Source organism: Lygodium microphyllum, chromosome 25, assembly GCF_053477565.2.
Source record: "Lygodium microphyllum isolate KBCC chromosome 25, Lygodium_microphyllum_v1.1.10, whole genome shotgun sequence".
NCBI lineage: Eukaryota > Viridiplantae > Streptophyta > Polypodiopsida > Schizaeales > Lygodiaceae > Lygodium > Lygodium microphyllum.
Window position 1 is genome coordinate 127,724,744 of NC_141159.1, and position 5,965 is coordinate 127,730,708.

The window sequence follows — 5,965 nt, forward strand, 5'->3', positions numbered from 1 at the left end:
AGCTACATCCCAACTTTCAACTCCAGGAGAAACCAATTCTCTAGCTCCACTTCTCGCTACCTAGCTGGGTACCCCATTGCTTGAGCCTCTATTAACTAAAACATTACGAGGGTCTTGTGTAAACTCGCTGATAGTATTCAGTTGCCCTGAACATGCTGGCTGAAAATAACCATAAGCCCCAGTTTGCCACCCATGCCCCACATTTGTACCAGCTGGCATGTTGGTCCTGCTAGTTCCAGATCCTTGAGAATCGAAATTGCTGAGGTTACCAAACATTTCAAAAAAATTCTATCGCTTTGCTCGATGTGATCCCTCAACGGTTTGTTCTTGAGGTAGTTCACTTAAGGAAGGTGTTTTCCATGTATCCCTCTCCCTGAGCCAGCGCTCTCCATCAGCCATTCGATTCTTTTTGCCACTTGCACTACTTCCATTGTGATTATTGGCCACTTGATTGCTCCCACTTGGATGGCCCTCAACATTTGGGGCATAGGCTTGCCTACCGATACCTAAGAGAGGAGTGTCATTCATCCACAGTCCATAATTCATTCCATAGTAGAAACACAGGATTCATATGTTTTAGCTCAGCTATGTTGGCCTCATATGAGATTGCCCATTCTATGTACACTCTCATGGCCTGATAGAGTTCCATGCTTAGAAATAACGTAGCCTTGACTTGATTTTGTGAAAATGGGATCATTGACATTTAGGAAACCGGGCCACGCAAAGTATCCATCCATGGAGCTTACATATGCTTGATATTTTCAAAGTAGTGGAGCAAACCTGCATCCTCTTCTGGCCCAGCAAATAGCACAGGGATTGGAAACACTGCTGGGCCAAACTCTGCTCCATCTACTCCTTCTACTCAAACACCAGGTGATGTTATGTCTATTGCTGGTGCATTGCAATACAGTGGCAACTCTTCAAAGCCTTTAATTCTATATGGAGCAGATGGTACTGGAACTCTAGCTACTTCCTCAAATCAACTGGCTGAGATGGATCGGTCTGCAGAAGATGGGTCATTGGATGACAATGTTGAATCTTTTCTGTCACATGAGGAAGCAGACCAACGCGAACCACTATTTAGCTGCAATAAAAGAAGCCCAACTGGGCATGGTTTTTCATTTTCAGAGGTTACTTCTCTTCAAGCAAGCACTAGTAAAGTCATATCGTGTCATTTCTCATCGGATGGCAAGCTTCTTGCTCTGCTGCTGGTCACGACAAAAAGGCTGTTTTGTGGAACATGGATACCATGAAATTAAACAATTGCTTGATTACTGATGTGCGATTTTGTCCAAATTCAAGGCGCTTTGCTACATCATCTTTTGACAAAACTGTTAGAGTCTAGTGGTACCTCTGCCAGTCACAAGGCATTCCTTCACATTTGGGGTTGCACCACCAATGATGCAAGGTTCAACTCCACAACAAGCACAACAGCCTGTTCAAGTCACACATGCTAATGCACAACCTTGGCTTGCAATATCCAATCCAATTCCTGTCTCTGGTCCTCCTTCAGTGATGAATATTACTCAACCAAGTTCTATGCCATTGAGTACGCTTGTAGTCTTCCGCCTCTTCTTCATAGTCTGAGCATGAATATCCTTTTTATGCTACCTTCTGTGAGAGGTGGTGGTGGAGGCAAGGTACCCAGCATTGCTCTTCAAAGCAACAGCTCACCGCTTCTGTTGAGAAGCTTTATGTGATGATTCCTAATAACTTGAAGAAGGAGATTTCTCCTCTGCTTACTGCTTGCATCCAGGCTCCGAAGGCATCATGACTTGTCATGGGGAAAGTTCAGTCTCAGTCTCTTGGTGCAGTGTCATTCTCACCTCATGTAGTGCAGGTCCAGTGGTAGAAGATATGTTCCATTGGCAAGCAACAATTATGGGACCTGCAGATAGCCCTTATACTGGGGTGTATTTTTGGTGACAATCCACTGTAGTAGCTGGGCAACCATGAGATCTATCCCTTGCTTCTAGATCTTTAAGCGGAACCTCTTCTACATCCACGAGCACAACAGTAAGGCCAGCCCGCACACGCACAGGCTAGGCCTCAACAAGTTTGCAGATCTCACCCTGGAGGAGTTCAAGGCCAAGCACCTCGACTTCTGGCCTTCGGCCGCCAAGGCTGGCGTCCTCAAGCAAGCTTGCCAATCTACCTGCAACAGATCTGATGCACTTCCTCATGCCATGGACTGGAGCCAGAAGGGTGCTGTCACCCCTGTCAAAGACCAAGGACAATGTGGGAGCTGATGGGCCTTATTCTCTGTGGGGGCTATCAAGGGCGCCCATGCCATTGCAAGTGGTGAGCTTGCGAACCTCTCTGAGCAGGAGCTTGTGAGCTGTGTGCACAACAATTATGGGTGCAATGGTGGGCTTATGGACCCCTCGTTTGAGTGGGTGATTAAGAATGGTGGCATCAATTCAGAGGATGGGTATCCTTATGTCAGTGGCACTAGAAGATCCAAGTTCTGCAAGTGGCTGAAGAAGCTGAAGAAAACTGTCACCATTGATGGCTATGAGGATATCAACCCTAATGATGAAGATGCCCTCATGTGTGCTGTGTCACAACACCCTCTCAGTGCTGCAATCAATGCTGGGACCTCTGACTTTTAGCTGTATGCAGATGGTATATTTAGTTCATGCTCTGATTCCAAGAAAGCTACCATCTCTGCCTGTGTACCTGAAAAGTAGGGTTTATTGTTGGAAAATGAGACTAGATTTGAGGGAAAGGAGAGAGAAAGGAAGGATCTAAAAACTAAGCTCTGATACCAACTGTAATGAAGGAGACCTAGCTGTCCTAACTAAGAGGAAAGAGAGAGAGAAGGACTGCAAAAGAAGAGGGAGAGGAGAGACAAAGGTAAGAAGAAGAGAGAGAAAGAGGGTGATGAGGAGAGAGAAAGACTAGAAGTAGAGAGAGGAAGGCAAGAAGAGGAGAGAGAAATGGCTGGCAGCCATGGAAGGACAAGGAAGAAGGTGAAGAAGGTGAAAGGACAAATGTTTATTCATCAAAGGGTGCCTATACAGTGTCCCTTACACCTTTTATACTTAGGTCAACTTGACCTAAGTATTTCCCCTCCATTACAGGCACATGCATATAATCCATCATGATAGAGAGACTCTCTCCATTGTAGTGAAAAAAAGGATTAGTGTACTGCTCATCCTGTTTTTGGTTCTTCAACATAATAGGTAGGATCATTACTAGGAGAATGAGTAATGATTAGGCCTAGCGATCTAGGGATTGATCTCAACCTTTTTCACTATTTGTCTTTTCTCGTGAGGAGTTGGTAAGTCTAAGGGTGATGCTAGTTATATTTGCCTTGGATGGTTGAAACCATGGTAAAATTGTGGATAGCCAAAATTGTAGTTAGAGCTTATGAGTCTTTGTTCATTCTTATAGCAAGTGACTTCATACTTGAAGCATATGCAATTTTGACATGTGCATTGGCCTTAAGTACTTCAAAGGGAGGTGTTCTCCACCACAATGGAAACACTACATATTTTTGGTAATAAGGTCAATATAGGTTCAAGTTTGCGACCATTTTTGAGCGCTCTTGTCAATTTTTCTTACCATTAGCCATAAGATCTTGCATGTCATTCACTTAAGCCTTATCATGGCTGAGGGTCTTGTCACTTTGTTATACTTCTCTCTCTATCAAGGTCATCATTGTAGACTACCGTGTCAAGTATATCATTGATGGTAGAGTAATTAGAACTTGAGTTTCCTACCATGGTCTCATAAATTTTCTCATCACAGGTGCCCTTAATGAAATCTTGGCTATATTATTGTGATTGGGTCTCTTGACAAACAATTGGAATATGTTTAAAGAGGATCTTCACCTTTGAGACATAGTTTCTCATAATCACCTCTTCTTAATGCACTCAATATTCATAAGACAAACAATGAATAGTGTTTTTCTTGCAGGCCATTTTTTACTTTTTAGGGCTAGAAAATAAGGGTAACCAAACAAATTAGATGAAGGGTAGGGTCATTTTTGAGCCCATACAATGAATAGTGTTTTTCTTGCAGGCCATTTTTTACTTTTTAGGGCTAGAAAATAAGGGTAACCAAACAAATTCGATGACAGGTAGGGTCATTTTTGAGCCCATAAAATCATAATTATAGCCTAATATTACAAAGTTTAGCATAAAAATTGAGTTTTGATAGCTAAAATAGCTATTTTTATAGAGGAAAATTGCATATATCCATAAACATCCATATAAAAATAAAACAATGTTTGATAGGATACCTCTCAAGTTGAGGATCTTATCACCAAATAATGATCAAATTTTGAAGAGAGGTCTTTGAAAAAAATCATTGACGATGCAATTATTACCATAACGGGTCTCCAAACTATTTAATAAGAAGGTCATTGAGTACTATGAATGAGGCTTTCTCAATGTCATCAAGCCTCATGAACAATGTTTTCTTCTTTTCTCTTAGGCACAATCCAAACATTTGGTGCCTACATAGCATCAATTCACTTTGTAGACTTTCTCAAATTGTTCAATGAAGTTGTAAGGGTCATTCTTGGCTCAATATTTATCCAAATTCTTGACCACTAATAGAATTATTTCTTGATTATTATTTCCAAATGTGTTTTTCATTTTAGTTAAAAGGGTGTGAGTGATGTGAGTGCCTATTGCAACAAATGGTACAATCAAACATGCATTTCTCTACATAATGAATCTTGTGAGGATCTTACAACTTCGACGTTCAACAACATCCTTTGGATGCTACCCATTTCTACTTGCATGGTCACAATTTTTTATCTAGTATTATGAACTAGTTGAGGATGGTTATTCCTTACCCATATAATTCTATGAGTTTTTGTTCCATGGGCTTGGGGGTCACGCTTGAGATGTCAAAGTCAGCTACATGTTGAAACATGTTGATGGTAGCCTAGAAATTGTTCAAGGCTCCTCTTGAATTTTAAATCACTTCCAAATTTATGCTTAGGGAATGATGTAGTGTACAATGACTAGTTGAATCACTTGATTGATGAGATCATGGTTGATAGAGATTCCTTTTTTATATCGATAGGTCTAATAGGTTGGGGCCTTGGCTTGTTGCAAGTGTCAAGAGCTTGCATATGCACCTCCATTGTGAGTTCAAGTCCCAAGTTTTCTCTAGTTGGTTTAGTTGTGTGATTTTTTGAGATTGTGTTTTCATTTTTGTTATCTTTCCACACTATTCTTCTTGAATTTGTTATCTATGGTTTTCAATTGTCTTGCAATCAAAGGTTTCTCATTTGATTTATGTTCAAATGCATTTGCATGCATTGTGCAAAAACAAGATTCATGTTTGTGACCACAATAATGTAACTTACAACATCTTTAAGATGATTAGTCTAGGAGTTAATAACATTTTAATTTTGAGTATGAATGCTTTAAACGTTGGATTTCTAGCTGGGTCCTTTTTCAATTATGTTGTTTCATTATTTTCATTTTGTCTAGTGTAGGAGCTTTCACTCAACCGCCAAGACCCACGGACCACTTATTGTTTCAAGCGTTCCAAGCGAGCTCTAATGGCTATCTCTCACCTAGCCGATGCACCGTCGATCCTATGAGTGTAGTGAGCTTACCTTAGTGCTGATATGAGTTGCCTCCTCTCTCACACATGCCGGTAGCTCCACGATCCTAGATGCTAGCTCAAGGATCCTCAAGCCTCCTCCACATCCAAGCTCCATCCTCCATAGCCGGGCGCGCAAGAGGAGAGAAGAGAAGAGAAGAGAAGAAGACAGGAGAAGATGGAGAGCTTCTCCTCTTCGGTCCCTCACTCTCACACACTCACTCCCTCACCCTCTCACACTCCCTCTCTCAAGAGCAGACACAAGCAAGAAGATGAGAAGGAGAGAAGAAGAAGAAGACTCTTGTTGCCACACACCAAAGAATAATATATTATTCACTTTTTGAACTTTATATATACCTACCCTAAAATCCAATGGGCACCCATCCCGTTTTTACAT

At 41.4% G+C, this 5,965-nt stretch overlaps 1 pseudogene; it reads left to right on the forward strand.

The window, feature by feature from the left end:
* The first annotated feature begins 881 nt into the window (after positions 1 to 881).
* On the forward strand, positions 882 to 2,690 carry LOC148014727 (putative cysteine protease RD21B; annotated as a pseudogene).
* The last annotated feature ends 3,275 nt before the right edge of the window (positions 2,691 to 5,965 follow it).